Here is a 24,983-nt window from a genome sequence, read left to right on the forward strand (position 1 = left end):
CTGAGCGAGATCATCGTACCTTTAAGCACAGCTGAATGCACGTTGCCTTGAAGCTACTTGAATGGTGATTTTATCAGATGATGCTGTGGTTATAAAAACTGGATTTTATTAGAGCAGAGCGACAGTCTGGAAATGCTTTAAGTGACTCTTAATTTTTTATTTTCAGTCACAACCTCTGACACGTTTAGCCCTCTGAGAAGAGAAACAGAAAAAATATGTGAATGAGAGCAGCTTTACTGGGAATTAGGTTGCATTATGATACGCTTACACTGTGGTGCATGTGAGCCAAGGGCCCATTTGAGCCAAGTTGAGCGTAGAAACGCCGGAATTATTCAAACCCAAGCTGCATTGTCTTAGAGTGTGTTAGTCCGGCTTTGAGAAGCTCGATTCTGTAGGATTTCAGCCGGACTGACATGTTTGCATCCTTATTAAAAATCCAGTTTTGGTCTGACTAACACAACAAATGTGCTTAATGTGTCGACTCAACTGTGCATCGTGCTGAGTGATAACTTAAAGTGTGATTCTGAAGACATTCACCCCACTCCCTAAAACACAGGCACACACACACACTTACTTACTCAGTTTCTCCCAGAGGGGAGTTATATTTAAACTGCTGGAGAGGAGTCTTGCTCCCCACAGAGGTCTGTTTAATCTCTAACATCTCTCTGCTCTAAACCCTAACTGGCCTATTTCTGAATCTCCTGAATCTGTACACTCACACACAGATCATTTCAGGGGGCAAAGTCACTGCAAAATCTCCCGTCACAGACTGAAAAACAAAGAGCTGGGTTAACAGGGTTTTTTGGGATCATCCTAAAGCCATAACCGAACCAACGTGATGCCATGCAGGGACACTGTGAAATGCATGTGGGCATGCAGGAGTGGATCAGTTTAAGTAAATGAATCCCTGCAGCATGAACGTCGTTTGGAGGCACTGGGCTTAACAAAGTGATTTCTCTGCAGACACAGGATGCCACCCACAGACAGCACACAGCCTGGAATGTCACTTCACGCTCGTTTGCAATCATGTAGCATGAAATTCTTTAAACTATGATTTCCACAACAACAATCAGAATGATTTATGTTTATTTTTACAGCCAGTGACAAGTGACGTGGACAGAAACCTTGTATATACATAATTTAGAAACATCTATCTAGGATTGTTGCACGTGTTGTAGGCACCACACGGAAACTAATTCCCACTTCTGTCAACATCATAATACCGTGGATGGATGGGTGTATATAAGAGGGTGGATGGTTTTACTGACAAATTTCCCCAGTTCTGTTGATTTAAATTCAGACTCGAAAATTAAAAAGTAATTTTGCCTTAAGCCAGACTCGACACTGCTTACTTTTGAAAGTTATTAATCTTTACCTAGCTTTTAGTGGGGATTTTTGGCTCAAATAAAGTCCCATTCAATATATGTTAACGACACCCATGAAATACTAAATCAATAAACTCTTCTAATGAGTCATTATGTCATCCTTTGAGGCTTCCACTCCATCTGATGAGTGCTTCTGAAAATAAATTCCATGATTAAGAAGACATTTGGCCTCAAATACTGGGATTTGGGGCTGTGATTGCCCTGACTGACATGTCTGGAAGCCAAAGGGAGTGAAGGACTAGCAACGGAGGGTGGTTTACAGATGAATCTGAGCCATGTCATAATGGTTTTGATACCTTACTGTTTTTCACATAGTTTTGGCATATTAAAGGTGTTTGAATCAGCTTCTTTTTTTACACTAAAGTTGGACTAAAAGACTATTTCACCAATACTTTAAGACAAATGAATGAATGAATGAGTACTATTGCTCTGTTAGCTCAGAGCTGCTGTGTTGTTGTTATTGGCAGCTATTGGTGGGCTTATAGAGGCTTTCTACACACTTGTATACTGGGATGACGTCATCGCCGCCCGCCGCTGCAACACAGCTCATTCACTCCGGTAAGGACGTCCATTGTACTCAAAGTTGTCGTCCACATCGTCAAAATCTGATAAATATCCTGCCATGTTGCACAAAACTATCAGCAGCAAACTCCGTGTGAAGTTAGCCGACTGTCACAGAGCACGGAGTGAATAAACTGTGCTGCAGGGGGGCGTCGATGACGCCATCCCAGTAGCCGAGTGTGTAGAAAGCCCTCTATAACCCCCCCGATAGCCACCAATAACAACAACACAGCAGCTATGAGCTAACAGAGCTATAGTACGCGTTAATTCATTCATTCTTCTTAAAGTATTGGTGAAATAAAGACAGATAATGCCTTATTTAGAGGCTACTCGGTGAGTAGATAAATGTATTTCATGCCAGAAATAAGGGCTAGGTTTAAAAATACCTGAGTTCCCCTTTAAGTTTTAAAGAGGCTCCATACCTATTTATATCTCAATAGTTCTACTTTTATTGGATTGTATATTCAGTTTTGGTGTGCATGGAGCATATGTTGGTGGAGGTACCAGCTCATGGTAAAGCTGAGTGCTTGAACAGACGTCAACTGGACCTCTTTTCTTAGTTATGGAAGGTTAGAACGGAAGAAACTTCAGATCAGAGGTAAAATGCCCTCCATTCAAACACTTAGAATTGTACTATAAGTACATTTTAAAAGGCATTTTTGCTTCATTGAGGTACTAAATGCTTAATTAAATGTTGCAATCATTAATTTTCTGTTAATAATCTAAACAATTAAGCCCCAGATTTCGGTGTAAAACATCTCCTAACCTGAAGGTTTCCCTCTTGCCAACACCTTTTTGGCCTCCGTATCCTCACCTACATGCACGACAGGAGGAGGATAACCGGCGGCACGGCATGACGAGCAGCGAGAGGACAGAAGATGGAGAAAACCGTGGTCATGACAACGAGCCGGGAGGTTGAAGAAGACGAGGGGAGCGCGAGCAGAGCAAAGGGATGAGATCACTGGTGGCCAGGAAGCGACTGAGGCGAGCAGACGAGGGTACCACCCTGAGAGGGACCAGGTGCTACTGTAAATCACCCTGGAAACGGTCGCCATGGAGACCTTAAAGACACAACGAGGCAGGCGCTCCGGAGGGAAAGCTGCGTGTGAGGACGTGTGTGTGTTGGTGAATGAGTGACTGTGTGTGATCTAAACTGGGAGATAAGTTTGAGCGTGATAAGAGAAGGGAGAGACTGGTGTGTTTTCTGCGTAATCTAATCATGGCGGCTGTGAGTGGAACATCAGAGTGACGCCTTCCAGTAACAGCAGGTGGACTGCTCTTCCTCTTCTTGTGTCTTCTCTGCACCTCCCCGACTTGTGCCCCTTATATCCCATATATTCACTGGTTGTTGTGCTCATCATTGTTAAGGGTAGGAGAATTAAACCCTTAATCAAAGTGTGCGGGCACCTGTGCCTTTTTATGTATGTAAGGTTTTCACATCAACTTGCCAAGTATCTGGTCTCTTCCCAGAGAGTCCCAAACTCGAGGCTTTGAATTATTCACAGCTGTGATCAGTGCTATTACACGGCTGTTAACTGAGATGAAGATACACTTCACACATTCGTCCATCCCCCCTTCTCTGCTCCCCGCCCTCCTTCCCCCTTTCTCTCGTTATTACAGAAAACTACCCTTTTATCCATCCAGCAACCTCCTCTTCAATTTCCTCCTTCTCTGTCGCACCACCCTCCCTGCGCTCCACTCTCATTCTCTTCCTCACCTGATTGCTTTCCCACTGTTCTCCTGCTTTCACTCCTCCACCCCTTGTCGCCCTTCCTCCCTTGTTCTCCCTCCACCCTTCAGCTCCATCCATCTTCCCCTCATTCCTCTCCTTTGTTCACCCTCTTGCTCAACCGCTCTCATCTCTCGATCCTCCTTTTCTTCCTGCTTTCAGTTGTTTTTCTACCCGCTTCACACTTGTTTTTCTTCATCCATGCTCATCCATCTTTATTCCCGCGGCTGCTTTTTTAATGTCTGCATCCGTCCGCTGCCTCAGCTGCCATCATTCCCTCCCCTCTCAATGTCTACCATTTTTCACTCTCTCCTCCTGTTTTTCTTTGATTCCATCTTTTCTGAACGGCTGTATAACCTCCACCTCTTTGTCTCTCCCTCCATCTACCTCTCTGAATCTATGTGCCTGTCTCATAGCCCCCTCATTATGCCTTCTCCTCCCTCCATCCTTCTCTTCTCCTCTCTCCAGAGAAGCCATTAGGTGCAGCTGTAAGGCTATCACTCTTTTGCTCTCTACCTCTCTTTCCACTCTCTGCTTTAGTCTCAGGGCAATAGGTCCCCCATCCCTTCTCCATCCCTCTGTCATTCCTCCTCAGTCTCTCCATCTCTTCCTGAATATCTTTCTTCCTCCCAACATCACATCCTCTGACAATTTGCTACTTCCATCCTCTCCATCCCTCTAACTACCCCCACCCCTCCTTCCGTCCTTCCATATTCCAGTGAGACAATCTTCAATAGCTGTTTTTCTATACTCCGTAAGTATGGCTGCGTTGCTGTTAGTGAAGAGGTCGCTATACCTACTCAAAGTATATTAAAACAGCATCATATTACAGTGTTTTAATTGAATTATTACATTCCACAGATACATTGCCTTTAAATTAATTGTTTAGTAGTATTAATCTAATATTTTCCTGTTTAGTGTTGTGTATGAAGAGATGATTATGTGACCTGGAGTTTTATATCATGGCTGCAGTACCATTAAAACACCTATTGGCTGCATATCTTTGCATATAAATCTCACTACCTTGTCAGTGCAGAAAAGCAGGCAGTCAGATGATGTTGGTTCAAACCCGACTAACAGATAACTTTGTTTCCCAGTTTCCTTTTTTTTGTAGCTGACGTAACATGAGTTAATCTTACAGAGAGGTCAACAGGGTATCCATCAGGTCAAGCTCATACTGGAGCACCTTCTGTTCGATCTCATAAGAAACCACTTCTAATCAAGTCAAGTTTATGTATAGAGCACGTTTAAAACAACAGCGTTGACCTTTTTGAAGTAAATAACTAAGAACAACAATAATATCAATAAACTGAAACATAACAGACAATTCTAAGGATCTTATGAACCTGCGCATACGTCTGAAGTCTGAAGCATCGAAGTTTGACCATTGAAGGAAAGGTCACGGCCCCAATGAGCAGCACAGACAATGGCTGCGATGGACAGTTATTTTCACGCTTAGTTTTACTCCAACACAGAGCACTTCTTTGCCTACTACTCTCTTCTTCTGCAGGAGGGCAAAGCTAAGGGGCCGACCGAGGCACAAACACTAACAAGAATAGCCTACGTTTCAGATTATGCCAACTGTTTTTGAGTGAAATGGCAGAAAACGCCAACCGGTAGGTAACAAAGGTGCAACAGCCATGCCCTAATGAAGCCTATTAATCTATTTTTGTAAATGCTGCAGCTCTTCTGACAAACCCTCTTTTAATGTGTGCTAGAAACGGATATTTAAGATATTGGAAGCCATTCTAGTGGTTCACTCGCTCCGGAGAGGGAAAATAATGAGGGAAAAAAATCCTATTTTCTAGTGCACTTATTGTATTATAAGCAAACATTCACAAATCATTCGGCGCAGGGACAAAACGCCACAATCCGCAGAGCACAAACTATCTTCACCTCCTTTTGTTTTACACATTAAGCTGCCTTTCTGCGCGCTGCACCTTCTGCTATCTTCATCGCCCCCAACTCTGCCCATCTTTGTTCGCCATTAATCTCTCCTCCGCCTCCTTTATTTCCTCTGCCTTTTCCTCCCCCTCAGATGCAGGGGAGACAGAGCGATATGGAGACAGAGACAGAGAGAATGACCATTATCTAAGCCTGCATCTCCAATAATTCCACAGTAGCCTATTATCCACAATAGAGCCAAAATGGCCTTTGGTAATATGATGAAATCTGCCGTAAAAAGTAGAAATGGGACTAAAAGCATCAGAGTGTAGAAAAACCTCCATTCCTCTGCTGCTTTATCACATTATTGCATTCTACTCATCTCTCTGTCTGCAGCCCTGCCTCTCACATTCGGTGCATTACTGTGTCTTTCTCTAAATTCTCTTCATTTCTGTTTGTTTCTTTCCCTCCGTCAGTCACACACGGTCTGTTCCTATCTATTACCTCCCTCGCCTCTCACTGTCTCTTTGTTTCTCGCCGTCTATGTGACTCCAAACGAGTTTATGTCGACCTGTCGCCGGACCACACCGGGCTCTCAAAAAGTAGAAAATGGAAAATTCCATGAAACTGCAAGACAAAAAAAGTTAATCTAATTCAGGCTCACAAGCAGGCATGAACGGAGGCATGCATGCAGAGAAAAGGAGCTCGCAATCAGCTGCGTGCTACAAATAGGTGCAGGGAAAACAATTTGCAGTCATTTCTAACAGCTGGTGGTGTTGATTGTATGTGGAAAACAGAAAGAAAGACAGTCCAATCTCTTCCTCCTTTCTTCCATCCCCTCCTCCACAAACTTGTCCCATGAGAGGTGGAGAGGTGATGTATGGACCCTGTCCTGATCGCACGGATCAGCAGAGCAGATGGACAGAGACAGAAGGACAGAGATGCTCTCCAGCAGACGGAACAAAAGGCATATGAGCATGCTGTGAGATAATATGTCCTAAGCTGAGAACATTCTCATGGTATATCTGTACGGTGGCACATTGTCAAAGACAGTGCTGGCATTTTTGCTGTAGCTTCTGCTTTTGAAAACCTTTTATCATAATGACGGAGACAACCTGATCTAATAATTAAGTCTTCATCATGACATGGTGCAGAGGAGTTAGTCTTCTTCTGCAGCACTGAAATCAACAGACGATGATCATTTTTCGACAGAAGCACAGGATGTGCTGTTGAAAACAGCAGAAATGCATTCAAGCTCTTCTTCTCCGCTCAGAAGACTTCCAACCCAGAGGTTTTCTGTGATTTATGACGAACCATGTGCTCAGCAAATATGCCTGGATCCTCTTGGTTACCAGACATAGTGAAACATGGCCCTCAACCAGTGGCAGTAAAACTGATTAAGCTGAAAATAATCAGCCTGCAGCCGAGAAACTTAGGAAAAACTTTTCATTTCAATCACGAAAGCAGAGCTACTGGTTATCCAAAGTCTAAATCAGATGCTGCTGATGTAACGCATGTCATGACATTTAAAGTTGTTTTAATTTTTTATTCTTCGGGGGCTAATTTGAGGGCAGTAAAATAAGCAAAAAAACACTAAACTTGACAGTTTATGTCCTCACACATGTAATATGACTGATCAAACGGTCTCTTTCTGACACATCTATAGCAACATCAGTGTTCATTTCAACTCAATCTGCTCAGTACAAGTTCTGTTATTCTCTTTCTTTTTATCTTTGTTTTATTGTCCTGAGAGTTGTCCTGAGTTTGCACCTCTCATCCAAATGCAAACAGCATTTTTAGTGGTAAAAACAGATTTTTTCCTGTTACGTCCACGATTGCTTTGTGTAAAGAGCATTTACTGGAAACCATAACAGCAATGGCGCTTATACACGGTTTTTCTACATCCGGCTAGCTTTGCTCAGTCTATACTGTAACGCCACACTTCTTCGTCTGTTCTCACAACCTAACTGCATTCATCTTCCAGTTTCACCAATGCACAAACCACTGTTTGGCTCTGAAGTTTTCACCCGCTGATCAGGCTCAGAATGTTCTTTTCTTGTATTGTGACGTGACGTTAATGTAGATGTTATCGCCTCCTTCTGGCCTGTCATGATTATTTCAGTGTTCAGATGTATAAACATATATTCGTAGCGGTGAAGTCGACTGCTTCAGCTGCTTGCTAACTCTGTTGTCTGGTGCTCGGTTTGTTTACTGCTAACAGCTTATACACATTATAAGGTGTTTTTTCTTTACAAGTGAAGGTGTGGGACAGTTTGGTTAAAATCAGCACGGCTCTTTAATGTTTTGTTTCCCATTACAGACAGTATCCCCCCATCTGTGTGCAGGATCAGCTGTTTATCATCATAATCTGAGAAGCTGCGTTGTGCGTTTAGTACATTACACCGACACTGTTATCCAAACTGTCTTACAAGTGAGGAACACAGAGAAGTAAATGACTGGATCTTAGCACTGAAAGGTCTTATTGGAGAGATTGCGATCACTGAGTGCTTTCCAGAAAAACTCTAGTCAGTGATTGTTGCTTGATTAATACTAATGGATGATAAATATGCTCATGTATCTGTTGATCATGGACACAATGCGCTATCTGTGCACACAAATCATCTTTGTGTAATTACTTTTTTTCTATCCCAAAAGGCAATGATTCTGTCCGACTAATCAGTGCTCTGCAACGTTTCCATGTGCCCGTGTAGCATCGGCTGGGCTAGCAACGGAAAACCATATAAAACAAAAAGAGAGCCGTACCATTCAGAACCGTGATGGAAAAGCACCATTAGACAGTAGAACAAAAGGCTAATAAAGGTCACAACAACTTCTAAATATTCAGAAGTGTCCATCTATGATTGTCTATTCAAGTAAACTCTAAATAGGAGACGCTGTTACCGACCGCCAACACACCTAAAACTTTGGTAGCTGTCAGTACGAGAAGGTAGTTTCTGTTTTGACCACTGACACGCAGCTTGGTGCACGTTAAGAGTCATTATCTTCTGACAAATACGCATAAAAGTAGAGATTTTATGCAGCTTTAAAATGTATTAAAACAACGTCACATCAGAGGATCACCACAGGAAGGTGAGGCAGAGATCAGCAGTGGTGGCTCCTTACAGGAGAGGTAATCTAAGATCAACTTTCAGATCAAATTTAGCTCGATTCTCTGCGTTTTCCTTTTCTTTCACATATCAAGACTGATTGAAACGCTGAGTTCAGTTGCTGGTGGTTGCGTTATTACGTATTCTATCATTTCATGTCAGCTGCTTTTGCCTTTTATTGACAATGATATCTTAAGATGCCGAGGCCAGATGACACTTGTATTGAAACTGTGGGTGAGAATGCACACATTGCTCTGATCATCACTTAGGTCCTTCTGTCGTCTGATTAAGCCTTCAATAACTTTGATCTTGTTGTGGGATGCGCTTAGACGAATTACACAATAACCACCAGCTGCTACTGGCAGCCACGTGGATAACACTCAGTCCTGACTCATGTGTGCACGATCAAAGGCAGAAATGTTTTGATCTCTTTATGAATCTTAAAAACTGTGAAATTGCATGCATCTCAACATGGCTGACTTCCACTCAGATCAGTACTCATGAGAAGATTTAGACCCTCCATCAATTAGTTGTTTGCATGTAGAAAAGTGCAGCAGATGATTGGACGCAGCATGAAGGTTCACAGACTTAAAGCTAATTATTTTGCTTTATGTTCATTTCTACCGCACCTTGCTTTTTAATTTCCACTTCAGTGTACGTTGTGTCAGGCTTGTTTTTCAAAAATCATGATGTACGGACATCCCTCCTTTATCAATATCAGTTTGTGTGCAGACGCGTTGTTTTAATGTCCAAACATCAGGGGTGTGACGAGACACGATATTGGGTTATTTAACCGAGCTGCACATGCATTTTTAAATGTTTTATTATAACTCTTTACTTGCATGAACTTTCATCAAGTTTTGAATGAAGCGAGAATCCCGCCTCCGACCCAATGGGAGACGTGCTTGTTTCCTGCCGTTTCCATAGCGATAGCGGAAACTGTTTTTTCAGCGTGAGAAATACCATGTGTGGCGTGTGAGCGTGAGAACTTGTTGAAATGCGATGTAAGCATGAGCTTTTAATAAACTTCTTCCACAAATTGAAACTAAAACTAAAATGTATAAAAATTAAAATAAAATATTTCTTTATATTAGCCGCGGTGTGCGGCATTATTTTCATACAATGCTTGCATTTTGCTCGTGTCACTCTACTGCCATTAATCATTTCCACCGGGTACCCAAAATGCCGCCAAACAAACGATTTGGAAGTGGCGGGGGCATCTTCAATGCTAATACCGGTATTTTCATTCTGGCTGCTTGCTGCTTCCGCTCCTTCTCCTCCTTTTCTTCTTCTGTTCCTTCTCCTTCTCTATGTTCTGACAGGCTATATGTAGCAAAGGCTCATTACTGCCCCCACAGGTCACAAATAGAAGTTTGGATAGTTCACAAATCTCGCGAGATATATTTTTATCGAAATATGGTCGAGTTTAATCTCGCGAGATTTCGTCACACCTCTACCAAACATACATCTAAATAATGCTCTTTGGCAGAATCATAGTTTGAGTTGTTTGGTCACAGACTGGGGTGGAAATATTTGGTCCAAACTAAACTACTTCTTTTTAGGTCAAATGCAGCAATAAGATGGAATTGTTATGCTTCAGAGTTGCTTTACTACCAAAAAATGAAGAAATGGCTTAAAAAGACCAAGTGGAGGGTGTTTGGACGGCCTGCAACTGGGAGAACATGCAGGAGGGAACATGCAAAGGCATCTTGGAAGTATAAAGTAAAAAATTCAGAAACTCAATGTGACAGAAAGCTGGATAATTGGCCATGAGTTATGATAAGTTATTTCTGCTTAATGGGACAATGGAAGGAGCCAAAACCACAGAAGAATGTTAGATCAGTTTATATTATTAAGAAAAACAACAATTTCCTCTGTATTAGCTTAAATCCATCACTTTTATCTGAGCATCGTCTCATCGAGATATGTGAAAAAAAAAAGGCAAACAGTCTCAGTGGGATGTACTTACTATTTCCTGTATGGAACTCGTACAAAGTGATGGAGTTCATGTGCTGACACTACGTCATGGGGCTTTGGTAGAGAGGCTGCTAACTCAGATTAACCTGAAGACTCTTCACACAAAACACGAACCATACCGTGACAATTATCCCGGCTGTGATCAGAGTGCCTTCCTCCACCTGCAGCCTCTTTTTCTACAAAACATGAGCAATCGAGGAGTGGTTAAAAGGGAGGAAGAGAGCTGAGAGAGGGGCGGGTGGGTGGAAGAATGATACAGGGAAGAATGGAGGGAAAGCTGCTGATGAAGGAAGGCAGCAAGCAACCGCCCTGAGGAGATGAAGAGAAGCTGCGGGAGGATGTATAGGGGGAAATCGTTTTTGAAGGAGTGGACTGTCGGCCAAGCTAGAGGGAGAAATAGATGTGTAAACAAACACTGGCTGTACGGATAAACAAGAGTGAGCCACAGAGAGGGACAGGGGAGGGAGGGGAAGATGGAAGCAGAGTGGGAGGAAGGCCCAGAGTGAGAAAACAAGCTCGACCATGTGTCTAAGTCAACAGCGGCGAGAGAAACCTCAATAGAGAAAAAGGTGTGGGCGGGAAAACACTCCACAGGGAGAGCAGACAGATGTAGAAGGTAAACAGGCACAGTGAGAAGTAGAAAGAGGCCGAAAAGAAGGACGTCCAGAGATTCAGACAAAAACAGATTCAAATCAAAACAAGGTAGAATGTTTAGAGAACTATGGAAAGTATCAGAGGACATAAACTTGCTTTAGCCCAGTGGCAGCGTTGACAATTGGCGGCACGAAAAACTATTGCATGATGGGAGGGGGGGGATGGGGTGACGTGAGGTGGTGGGAATTACATGACAAGAAAAAAAAACCTAATTATTCTGTGATTCTGCTAATTAGCTCTGGCTTTACTGACAACTCTGCAAGGCACCAGACGTTTACCAAAGGATTCTCACAACACTGACGGCCTGGGTGGGAGGGGCTGGGGGAGAGGAAGGGAAAAATGGAGGGAAGGCGAGGTGGGAAAAAAAAAAGAGAAAGAAGGAGCGATGGAGGCGGACAGAAGGGAAGGAATGATAGAGATGGACGAAGGAGAAAATAAAGGAGGGAGGGGTGAGGAGGTGGCACTGATGTGGGTCTGAAGTTATCTGAAACCACTCCATCAAAAGAGAGCAAAAGAGGCAAAGAGAGGAGCTGAAGCCCGGGGGACTAACTTGTGACGTCTGTTTACTCGTGCATTGAGACGCTTTTACATAAACCAACAATTAAAAAGCCTCATTTAGGCTCTTACTGCTGAAGATTATGCACACACTGCCGTGTCAATAAGAGGGTGTCACTGAATGTACTCTGAAAAAGCTCAGAAAGACAACATCCAGATCATTAAAGGTGCTCATTCTTGTAAGATCTGTCTGGCACAACCCACGTTCGACCAATCTCTAAGCGTGGAGCATTTCCTTTCCACACATACACATTCATACACAGGGCATCCGAGCGTTTCCGCCACTGAATAAACCGCCTTATTTAGTTAGTTAAAAGGCCTCCAGACATAACCCGAGTCTTAACCAATTAGATTGATCTGAGACGGAGAGATTTACGAGCTGTTTAAAAGCATCTTAGGTTTAATTTTGGGTTCCGCTGCTGCTCCAGCACCAGACATGATGGTTTCCAAAGGTACCAATCATCGCCTCTGTGAGTTTATTTTCAGCTAAAGAGCGGATTTTGAATGTACCATCCTCATGCATTATTTCAAAGGTATAATAAGTAAAAAGTCTAACTGTGTGTCACTTGAGAACAGAAAAGAACAAGAGCTGAAACCTTGAGATTGGAGGTTCTTCAAGCAGCTGGTTTATCTATTTTTGCTGGAATGTAGGTTATTTGGTGAAACAAAATTAACTCAAGTGGATTTTACGTGCACAAACTGCAAAGCAGGGCAGTGGCCACCACATTTCTTTAGTTGCATCTATGAAAAATACCAAAGATAACATATATTATTGTCTGTCTGTCAAAGAAAATAGTATTTTTGCACCAACAAGATGATTCCCAAAGAGCTACTGGCCTAAAACTTGGTGTGTCCTTAAAATACTGAATATAGCAGATGAACAGGATCTAAAAGTGATGTCCTGACACAAGAGATGCATCTGGACCTTCAGCTGATCCATCTACTGTTGGCCCAAGCCTCATCAGAAATGGTCTCCATGGAAGGGTGGCTGTCAAGAAGCCATTCTTAAGAAAGGGAAACAGGGAGAAAAGGCTGAGCTATGCCAAATGACACAAGAAGTGGACTGAAAATCAGTGGCAACAGGTCTTATGGAGGGATGAATCCTCCCCAGAGCCCGGACCTCAACATTATTGAAGCAGTGTGGGATCATCTGACAGAGAACGGAACAAAAGGCAGCCCACATCCAAAGAAGAGCTTTGGGATGTCCTTCAAGAAGCCTGGAGAACTATTCCTGAAGACTCCTTAAAGACTGCTTCAAGCTTGTTAGAATCGGTGAGTCTAAATTGACTGTGAGTATGGATGGTTGTTTTGTCTCTGTGTGGTCCTGTGATGGACTGGTGACCCGTCCAGGGTGTACCCCGCCTCTCACCCAATGACAGCTGGGATAGGCTCCAGCACCCCCACAACCCTAAATTGGATTAAGCGGGTATAGAAAATGGATGGATGGATGTTTGCATGTCTTCTAAAAGCATTTGTGCATGTGATGAACGATTAAATGTAGTAAAACTCATCATTACGTCTGGTAATATAAATAAGGCTGGTAAGCATTCCAAAGGAAATTCAGTGTTCCTGCTAATCAAACACGGTGGTGTGCAGAGCAGAACCTGACTGACGGTTGCAAACATTGTAAAATGTGTTTGGGCTTTAAAGGTTGTGCCAGAGAAAGAGGAAGAGGAAGTGGGTGTTTCAGCAGATACCGAGGGGTTCATTTGCAGTGAGGTTTGCCACGTGCCGGGAACGTGGAGCTCGACAACGCATTAGTTCACTGATCACATACACACGTATGCACACGCACAGACACACTGCTGCTAATGGTTACCGGTAGTTGCAAGCACGAGTGAAGGGGGCGCAATGAAAGAGAGGGGTTAAGTCGCTGAGTATGGAGGGATTTAGACCTCAAACAGTCAGAGGAGAAGAGAGAAAGAGATGAGGAGGGGGCGGGGGAGAAAAAGAGTGCTGTTAGTGACTAACTGAGCATGTAAGTGTTTAACTGTGCTGTACGGGTTTTAGTGAGTGATAGAGAAATCTGCAGGGACTAACGGTGAATGTAATGCTACCAGTGCCCCGGCAACATCTGCTTGTCTTATTTCGACTGTCTGCCTCTGCTGTTCGGTTTCTTGCTGAGCCTCAGGAGATGCAGGAAGAGAACAACACGATGTGGAAGGAAGAGGGGATATCCCTGCAACTCACCTCTCTCCTCCTTGCCTCTGACTTTCTACCCCTCTTTCCATCCTGTGCCAAAAACAGCTGCTTCTTTAAACAGAGGAGATATCCCAGATTATTGACCCGACGTATTGATATGTTCCGCATTTCTTTGTGTGCATGTGTGCGCGTGTTTGTCCTGGGAGACTAATGCTATGCCTCCAGTTTCTGCTGCAGAGAAATCAATGACAACACAACCCTCCTACCTTAGAAATCCAATGATGGGGTGCTTAGCAACACATGCGTGTCACTGTGAGAATGTGTGTGTGTGTGCACTGAAGTTTATTAATGTTTATAGCTTGTTAGTGGATATTTGCTCATCTCTCTGACCACAGAGGGATGACCCCATAATTTCCTAGCTTCAGTGATTAAAATATGCTAACCTATCTGCTAATCCTCATCAGCACCGGCGTCTTACAAACCTGGAGGTGTTCAGTAATGCTGGTTAATATTAGCCGCGGTGGGCGAGTGCGTCAGGTCGTCTCACACACCAACGAGGACCATTTACGCCGTGGCTGCTGAGATCGATTGAGGGTGGGCGAGAGAGGAATATTGTAGCGCTGTTAGCCTTGCTCATTGACCATATGGAGATCAATACTTAGAGCAGCCCGAGGACAGTCAGACACAAACACACACACGTTAAAAATAAGCACACAAACATTCCTCGATTGTCAAATGTGCGAGGGGTGAAAGGCAAGCACTAACATAGACCGACAGCCTTTGGTCTAAGTAATGTTAATGATCTGACCATTAGGAGTGAGGCATGAATCAGTGGTTAATGGCTACAATTGAGGGCTCTATTGATAGTTTGCGACACATTTAAAGACACAAAGCACAAAGCTAAATACACGTAGAGAACTCAGAACATTCTCCAACAGGAGCAAAATGAGGAGAGAAACACTTAGCACATTATAACAGAGCAGCCTACCTGTGTTAAAAGGGCTTGATGGTAAATCTCTACTCCTTTCACCTTCACAGCTCTTAAAGGAGCCCAGACTAATTCGAACCAGGAACCTTCTCACTGTGACGCGACAGAGCTAACCACCACACCCCCGTACAGCTTTTTCCTTTTATCAAATCAAAAGCTGGAAGTGGAATTATCACAGCAATTAGAGGTAATGTCACAATAGCTGTGTTTGCATCAAACGTTCAAGAGAATCTAAAGAGAATTCAGTCAGTGTCACTAAACAGAAACTCCAAATGAACGTGGTTGTGTACTGTGATCAGAAGCTGGCAGTGCAGGCTATGTTACCCATGACCATAATAAGCAAAAGAGTGACCTTTTAACTGGAAACAAAACCACCAGGAAGAAGACACAACAAATCTAGTCATAATGACCATGTTGGGGAAGAAAAATAGGGAGAAAAAACTCAATTAAATCCCATCAAACTTTTGTTATGGACAACGTCAAGGTACACAGAATAAAATACATAACTAAAGTCACAATTGATCAACAGAAAGATGCCATTATACGCAAACGTAAAGAAAGATTTAGTCCTGAAAGTATTTTCAACTCCAATGTGCCACAGCAGCAGAGATAATAGTTAAGAGTCAATGTCAAGTGATATTACACAACAATCAAAGGTTACATAGATAAGTAAGAAGATGTAATTACTTTTCAATCTGTGTTGTTTAAAAAAGACAAGAAATGGATGAAAAGAGGTGTAAAAACCATCAAAATATGCTGTTCATTAATTAAAGTATTTTGCGAAAAGCTTGCCTTTCTTAAGGGTTTTAGTTGAATATGACATCATGTCAAGGTCAATATCTATGCCTAATATCTCTGTCAAAGGTAGAAAAGTTGAGTGTTTAGGTTCTGTCCTCCCAGGTGAGTCTCAAGACGCAAAACCGACTATTTCAGTGTCATCTGCAAGGAGGGAGAAAAGGAGGACCAGGGGAGGAGGAGCAGGGGGAGGAGAAGGAGGAACGGAAACTAAAGCTCTAAAATTAGCTCGATGCGACATTCCAGAGAAGAATAATACTGTTTCCTCCTGCTGCTGGCGTTGGAAGACAGAGAGTGAAGGATCAGGACTGTGAAACAGAGGCAGAGATGATCCTATGCATTTTACCGGCCCGATAAGGCCGGCCAAAAAAACACGAAATGAGTACAATGGGATACAAATGAGGATTTAAGAATTTCTCACTGGTGAAAAACAAACAATCTGCGTAGAAACAAGGCTGTGGTGTAAAAAAGTTCCCTCTCACCAACTTGCTGGTGAATGTTGAAGTTGTCAGAGGAAAACTACGGTATCATGTGACTCTCAGTGCGTCCTCATATCCCTGACCTTCTGCAGAGGGAGGGAAAAGATAGCGAGCAGAGGAGGGGGACTGCTATTAGAAGTAAAGAGGAAGGGAAAGAAAGATGAGAGGGAGGCGAGGATCAAACAGACAAAGTAACAGGAATGAAAACATACCCCCATCCCCATGCAGGCTCATATGAGTTCACAGAAATGAGTAGAGTGTGGGCCCAACAGTGTTTGCTGCTTTGTGCGGGAAAATGCGAGTGTGTTTGTGCTCATCGACTCAGGTCTCACATGACCGGTCACACAGCTTGGGGTGAGTGACCTTCCAGGTATCTGCTCATATCAAAACAGCTGCTATAGGTGTGGTGACGAGTGTTAAACCTGACCTTTATATGTCACGGCGTTTGCATATGCGGGTGTTTCTTCTGGCAAATTAGCGCATACACAAAAAACAAAGCTGGCAAACTCTGCAGATAACCCATCATCAGAAAATCAGTTAAACTGTGTCCACTGGAACTGAAACATATGCTCTGAAATTAGCCGGCACCACACACAAATACAGAGAAACCACTGGATAATATCAGCAAGGTAGCAATTTTACTGCAAACTCAGCAGGATTACATGCACATTTGAGTCAGTTCTAGCTCAACTTGGTCATTTAATTTGACCATCAACCTTGTCCCAGAATACATGCATGTGGACTTATTGAGTGAAGCATGACGGTACAATGCTGAGGACTGTGTGAGACATCCTGCTGCTTCTAACTCTAACTGTAGGCTCATATAAGCACAGCTGAATTCACTGCACAGATGTTGTCTTTAAGTTACTTGAATGTTTACGTCCTCAGATGCTGTGGTTTTAAAATCAAGATCTTATCAGAGCAATGTGACTGCCAGGAAATGCTTTCAGCGACCTCGAATTGTGCTGATTTTTCTGGGTTTTTTCTCCGACTTATCTACCCATCTGACAAAAGAAACAAAAAATATGTGCATGTGCAGAGCAGCTAGTTGAGGACTGACTCAAACACCAACTGCTTTAAGAAGCTTGATTTGGTAAACGGTAAATGGACTGTACTTGCACAGTGCTTTTCCACTCAAACCCATTCACTCACACAGCATGTCTTAGTCTATAACTATGTGCTTTCTATTCATACACACATTCATACACCGATAGATGCATCGGTGAGCAACGTGGGGTTCAAGGCAAGACCCAAGGACGCTTCGACATGTGGTCCAATTTTGGACGGACCAACATCTTTACACGCATTTTAAAGTCCAGTGCTGAGTTGGACTAACACAATGATTTGCTTTATCTAGTGCCTTGTATAGTAAATGTGCTCAATGCCTGTCATGTACCAGAATCACTGAGATCTGGGAACAAAACTACATCTCAATTCAAACAGGACAAAGAAAGAAAGGTGAGCCGTTCGATCTCGGCAAAGCCAGATTATCTTCACTGAGAGTAAAAAGGAGAACAGTGAAAACTCTTAACAGGACAAGAAAGCTACGAGTGCACACATCTAGGACACCACTTGTTTTGATTTGTAAGATATGTTGGACTGATCTCGGATTGAAGGACATTTTGTGAACTTGCTTCCTTCGTCTTTGCAACATGTATAAAAGGCTTGAGCGAACACATGGCTCGACTCACTTAGCATTAAGACAATCTTCTAGCTTCTCTATCTGATTTCTTTGACGCATACGCAAACATTTTCCAGTCTTACAGTGAGTAACAAAGTTGTATTTTTTTACTAACGATTATTTTATGAGTCACCTGCAAGAATTAAACAAGTTTTAATGTGGGAAGGATATGCACCAGATGGTTTGTTACAGTCAACCGTGAGGGAAGTCGTCCTTGGAAATCTGTCTAGGAAGGACAGGCATTTTTAAAAAAAATACTCGGAAGGTAATTTGATGAACCATCTGTCAGCACAGCCAGTTTTTAGATCAAAGTCTTGCCAAAGTCGGTTGAGAAAAAGAGCGAAAAACCTCTCCAGTTGTGGTATACTGGGGTGTTAGCTACATCCCGGCTAACCGCTTCATGTGCAGCCGAATCTACAAATATAGGATGTTGATTGACAGATTGTTGAGCCTTGGCAATAAGTTGGAAGTCTGTAAAGATAGATTCTCTTACGATCCAACTCTCCCACATCTCACAAGAGTCCAGCTGCTTCACAAGATAAGCAGGAAAAATTATGCTTTGCACAGAGCCAGGCTAGCAAACTCTCCCTGTCTTCAGTCGTTAATATAAGCTGTACTAAAAGATCTTCTTAGTCCAAGACCCTACTTAGCAAACAGACATTGGCAACAATTTCCTCATGTGGATTTTGTTTAAAGAATAAAGAACAAATAACATAAATCTGCTTTTATTCTTGCCCACTTTTACTTTTTGAGATTTTGCCGCATTTCCTGAATGCTAAACCGTAATTAGCAAATTCAAAGTCACTCACATACGCTTTTTAAACTCAAATTAGTGCACATATGTTTGTTTTTTCTAGCCGAGTTATGTTTGATATGAAAAACATAGAAGAGCAGCATGAAAAGCAGACAGGCCGCCGTTAGCTTCTTATATCTTTAAATTCAACAGCAGCTGAACGATATTTGAGTGCGGCTTGATCAGAGATGGATGGATTTTGATGCTAAAGCAGGCTAGAGTCACAGAAGTTACCATTATTGTTACAACCAAGATGGATAACAATGATCAAAGTATTCATTGGGAAACAAGTGATTATTTCTGTGCTACTGCCTATGATATTTCCATCACTGCAAAATGATGTTGAAGAAAACTGATTCATATAAACGACTGAATTTAGGACTAAAAGCTGGAAAACTAATTCATAAGATGACCTGATCCTTTACCAAGTTCTTGCATAAATGTCTCAGTTTTTCTAATGGGATATCTCAGTGTCTGATATCGGGGGGGTTAAAACTAAACTTAGTAACCTTAGTCCCATTCCTAGGATAAAAAGGCATCTGTTCAGGAACACTTCAATGTAGCGTCATGAATTTGGCTCTTTGAGGTTACAATAACATGTGCTGGAATATTAGGGTAAGGGTTGAGTGAAGGAGCAGAATATAGAGAAATAGACAGAAAGAGACAGCAATCAAGGTTGATAACGAGGAGAGGGAGGGCAACATTGCGCACTTTCAGCAGGAACTGTTTGTGCTGTTCCAGACCGGGGTGACACGGCAGCAGCAGGCATTAAATGAGCAGCCGCTTCAAGATGTCAAGATCAAACCACTGCTCAATTAAAGCCATTTATCTGGACAGTTGTCCTGAGGGGGATTGTTCCAGGTATTAAACTGGCAGAGATGATTGAAGCTTCAGTGAAAATATGATGAGAGGATACGTGTCTTCGTTACATGTAGACAAACAACCCCACCCCTGCTATCTCTGTTCTCTCCTCTCGAGGCAGAGCGGCGGCAGAACCCGCCCACGATGAGGTCAAAGAGAGATTTACTTCCTTATCAATTGGACCAGACAGCTGCCTGTCAGAGGACAGCGAGACAGAAAGACGGAGGGAAGAAAGATGGAAACATGGACGAGATGGAGGGCTGCGACGGGCAAGGTCACTTCTCTGTGGAGATTTTACGGCAGCATGACGCCGAAGGAGACTGTTGTGACTATCTAACACTGACGCACACATCAAGGTCTCTTGTCCAGAGAGTGAAAGACAGGAAGAGGGTGGGACAGGAGCAAAAAAGGGAGAATAAGAAGGAGAGAGTGACAGATGGAAAACAAGACAGATTTGGTCTCTGCTACAGCAGTGATGGAGACAGTAAAGAGCTTCGTGTGTGTGTGGTGGTGCAGCCCTCCTCTGCCAGATTACAGAGTGACGTAGTGTTATCATTTCTCTGATAGGAGCTCTGCCACAAGAGGAGGAGGAGGAGGAGGATGGAGGGAGAGGACAGAAAGGGGGAGGGGTGACGAGTCTCATTGCAGGAAAAATGGTCTGATAGCCAAGAAAAAAGCGAGGGAGGGAGGGAAAAGGAATAGAGCAGAGAGATAGAGACATAGTGCCACACAAAGGAGCAGAGCAGACACAAAAGAAAGACGGAGACGGCCGGAGGAAAAAGAGGGCAAAGGAAAGAGGGAGCGAAAGACAAGAAGAAGGAGGTAGAAGAGGACAAAAAAGCCTGGAAGATTGTGAGGAGGAAGTCTTTGTGTTGGAGATCAGAGTGCAGAAGAAAAGTTAAAACACAAAATGTAGAGGTGAAAGAGAGGTGAAACCAAAAGCAAAAAGAAAAGGAAAAGAAAAGAAAACAGAGTGAGGTGCCCTGAGCGACTGGTGGGTCAACAAATGTGTGTGTGTGAGCATTTGTGCATCCACACAGCAGCGGCAAGCAACATTTACAAAGAGGCAGCTGTTCCATTAGCTACTGCCATTGTGTCTAATTACATCCTGGTCTCCTTAGACACACACACACACACACACACATGCACGAAGCATATGTGCATATAAACACACAACTGCTGCCTCTCCAGCCAACCAAGAAATCCCTACCATGCACGCTAACAAGAAAAGGAACTTGGAGCGACAGAACCAGCGAGTGTGTGCGTGTGCGTTAATCACAGTGTCATGCACACTCCCTTACAGCCCTACCCCCCTCCACACAAGGCAGAGAAATGACACTTCAGATCTACGAATGTCTGGATGTGTGTTAGCCAGCATGTTTCCCTCTCACACGCGCAGACACACACACCTCCCCCAGTCGTTGAAGAGAGGAGGATCTAAGACTTTGTGAAATACCAAACATACCAGAGAAGCCACATGAGAGGGAAAAAGCTGCTTTTGAGAAACCTCAAAAAGACGCACACTTCCACAGAAACACACTCACACTCTTTGAAACACAAGATTCGCAGTTGTTAAAGAAATGATGACGCGTGACGCACACACACACTCACTCACACCAAGCCGAAATGATGTAAAAGAAGACTGACAAACACAGACCCACACAAACTACACGTGCGCACACGCAGACTTCCTCCCTAATCAGCTCAGTGGTGTAGCATTTGGATAAGAAGTGCTCCTAAGACTCCTTGACAATAGTGAGACAGGAGAGCTTACATTGTATTAAACCAGACGAAGCGTACACAAGCATCCTTCAAGCTAAGCACTGCTGCTGCCAGACAGGAGAAAACCAAACAGAGGTACAGGCCAATCAGAGCTGGTTTACCGGAAGTCAAACCAATTCAATTCAACCAAGTCAATCAAGACATGATTTAAAAAAGAAGACGACAGGATAGAGGCAGGGTGGCACTTTTATTCTATTCAAGTGGCAGATGATTAAAAAAATGTGTGAGTTGGTTAATTTAAAATGCAGAATTTAGTTTTAAAAAAACCCACTCAGGTTTAATGTCTTCATCGGTCTGTCAAAGTGATCACATGACAGCGTTTTTGTGTGAAGAGCAACGATTTGTGCACAACCTTGGACCAAAGCTACAGCCTCATGGGTGGAAAACATTCAAGACAGCCTTCAATCTTCCCAGCAATTTCACCCCAAGGTCAGACCAAAGACACAGCACATCAGCACAAACACCTCATACCAACCTAAGCACGGTGGTGGAGGGCTGATGATCTGGGCTGGTTCTGCAGCCACAGGATCTGGGTACCTTGCAGTCATTCAGTGGGTCTACATGATGAGATTAACTGGATTACAGCTACAGTTGGGTTCTGCTCCTTATCTGAGGGTAATTATCCTTGGATATATGGCGGTGAATGAATCGAATCACCGGCACAAAGCATGTCATACCCCGGTACGATAGGTGGAAGGGTCTTATTGTAATTTAGCCATTAATCCGATCTGATGGCTCTCATGAAACCCCACTGAGTGAGTCCACCATGAACTCCTCTGCACACCAAAGTATTGAGGATGTATTTAAGAACGCTTTCACACCAGGATAGTTTGAGGGAGTCGGTTTGATTTGGCCTTCTTTTGGTTCGGTTCACTTTCACACTGCACCTTTAAAAGTGTACCAAACCGCCTGGACAAAGTCACGCAGTTAGCTGCTCGTTCAGGCGCTACTGCACAAAATTAGCATTGATGAGGAAGTGAAAAAGCGCGAGGAAGAAGAAAACCCAGCTCATTGATTGGCCGGGACCAAAAACAGAAATCTATCCCCTTCAGCCGGCTTGTTCACAACAAAAGCAAACAATGGAGCAACACCAAATTTAAGCAGGCTTGTGGATTCTGTTACTTTGGTCTTCAAACCTAATTGTTTTTTCACAAGAAGCTGCCCAGTATGAGGAGGCGAGGCAGCGAGCTGTCCTGCTTTGGTTCGCTCCGTTTGCATTTCCCACTGTAAGCGAACTGCCCCAGGGTTCACTTTTAAGCAAATGAAAGACACACGTCTCATTTCAGACAAGCAGAATTAATATTGCTACTAACCAAGGAGTTCACAGGACAGCATGTTGGTACACGGCACTACAAGCCACATTCACCCAAGTAGTCATACACCAAAATAAACTGCCTGTTGACATTGAGTCATAAGTCAATGTGAAGAATCATGCTGCTGGAAAGTTGTGTCACATAGCTTAGCAGTCACTGACGCCTTCATCATTACAAAAGCAAACCACAAGTTGCAGATGTCTGGACACACAAATCCTATCTGAACACTTGCAAAAAAAAGCAGCGACAGTCTGTCTAAAAGATCTGATTTGCTAGAAGTCTGAACATAGTTATAAGCATGCAGCTAGCAGGTTAGCCAGTTGTCAGGGGTGTCAGATGGAAAATGTGAGAAGAGTGAGGGTAATGCTAATATTATTCATGCCAGTCTGTGCTTAGACAGTCTGTTTTGATGTTAAACGGGCAATGGAGTCCATTTAAATGTACACAGGGACCAGAAGGGACCTACAGGAGAGATCTCAGGCTTATGTAGCCATCTGAACCGCTCCATTTCAGAGTGAATGCTGCTTTCATTTTAATGATTTGTAAGCAGACTCTCACCACCTTTATGTCTTTAGTTTGCTGTTATCAGTCTGGTGCCATCGAGTTAAACATTAAAGCATACGCCCCACTCAGACTGTCAAAACTGCAAAAGTGCAAAGTCAACAGTACAAGAGGACTGGGACAGACAGCGAGAGGAGAGATGAGGCAGGGAGGTCACCTCAATGAGCGTGTCATCAGCAAAACCAAATGACAATCTCTCCGCTTCACGCACACACCTCAGGTATCTCACACCTGAGAGGAGCACGGGAGGAGTTTACCTTCTGAGTGACTGCATTGCTGTCGCTCTGAGGGCACGTAGTCTATTACAGCTCATTAGTTTCCTAAATCACTCTACATTTTTAATGTGGTCTAATCCCACCGTGAGGAGGAAATGGTAGCCCTTCAGATAGATTGGCCATGTCATGGACAAAGAGGCCATGTTGATGTGAAGCAAAGCAAATACAAGCCATACACACCCACTAACGACAGGTAAAAGAAACAAACTCACACACACACGCTCTTCATTACCATCCCCCACCTTGATTTATGAGCTCAACCAGGGAGATTGCTTTCTACAAGAGGGAGAAAAACACACTAGCCTACCTTTAGAGAGAATACACACTCACATGCACGCACAATGTCATAAACCCAGGCCTGCCGTCCATGTCAAGGTGAAATGGAGTCGGAAAACAAATAGATGTGCTTGTAACAAACCACTGGTCTGCTGAGCAGTGAGTCTGGAATAACTGTCGGACACACAAGCAGCAGGGTGATTTATTTTTTCCATCTACCTCATGCAATCAGTGGGACAATGAGGATGTAGAGGTGTGCAGGTTGCACATGACCTAAAGAAATCATATTTTCATTTGGTCGCCATTTTGAACTCAATTCCTATGCAATTCAATGCTTTTGCTTCTTTTGAACACCAACAACTTCAACTTTTTAAACTTTGGCAGGTCAAAAAATGCATTAATTCTGGGAATATCACTCATTTAGAATCAGTCTCACAGTATTTACCGTATTTTTAATAGTCCATGAAGAATATTGTAAACGTGCAGCTCAATGATATGAGATCAAGTGTCATGTTTTTTTTGTCTATTCAGGGAGTGTCCATCTGTGACGTTACACCTGGTCGGCAGCTGCTTAGGCAACATTTCTATTTCAGGTGTTAGGGATGACATTGTGATACATGGACTGAGGTGTTAGTGTATATTTCTACCATGTGATAGAGACCAAAACGGGCCAAAAGAGTCCCATATGCCCTTCTGTGTGACGCAAAATAAAGCAGCCAGCCAAGAGTCCTGGTGTCAAACGGTTACTGAAGACTGATGGTAGCTCATTTGTGCTTCTGTCTGTGTGTGTGTGTGCTTGTCTTCCCTCTTAAAACGGACATATATAACCTCCAACGCCCAAAAATAGTCTTGTGAATGATCATGTCAGCACGATCTGAGGTCTAATCCACTGCAGGCAGGAAGTGGGCAACTGCTAAGCAGAATCTCACTGTAAAAAATGTGCTGCTATGGATTAGCCTACGACACCGCATGTGTATTAAAGGGTGCATTGCACGTATTTAGCATGTCTGCATTCCAAGCTTGGACGGGAAGCACATTTTTTATTTTTACCTCTGAAATTCACCACTTTCTAACCAGCAAAACTGAGGTCAAAACGCCTGCAGGTTCGTTGCTGAACTGGACCTCAGAATATTAAAATGTCCTACATTTCCAATCACTCACCATGGAATTAGTACATTACATTTC

At 43.2% G+C, this 24,983-nt stretch overlaps 1 protein-coding gene across 1 annotated transcript in view; it reads right to left on the minus strand.

Moving 5' to 3' along the window:
* Positions 1 to 24,983, minus strand: part of maml3 (mastermind-like transcriptional coactivator 3) — a 117,310-nt gene that overhangs the window by 15,795 nt on the left and 76,532 nt on the right. The gene's annotated exons all lie outside the window — the stretch shown is intronic.

The sequence above is a fragment of the Leuresthes tenuis genome, unplaced genomic scaffold (genome assembly GCF_036924035.1).
Source record: "Leuresthes tenuis unplaced genomic scaffold, fLeuTen1.0.hap1 SCAF_4, whole genome shotgun sequence".
In the NCBI taxonomy this organism is placed as follows: Eukaryota; Metazoa; Chordata; class Actinopteri; order Atheriniformes; family Atherinopsidae; genus Leuresthes; species Leuresthes tenuis.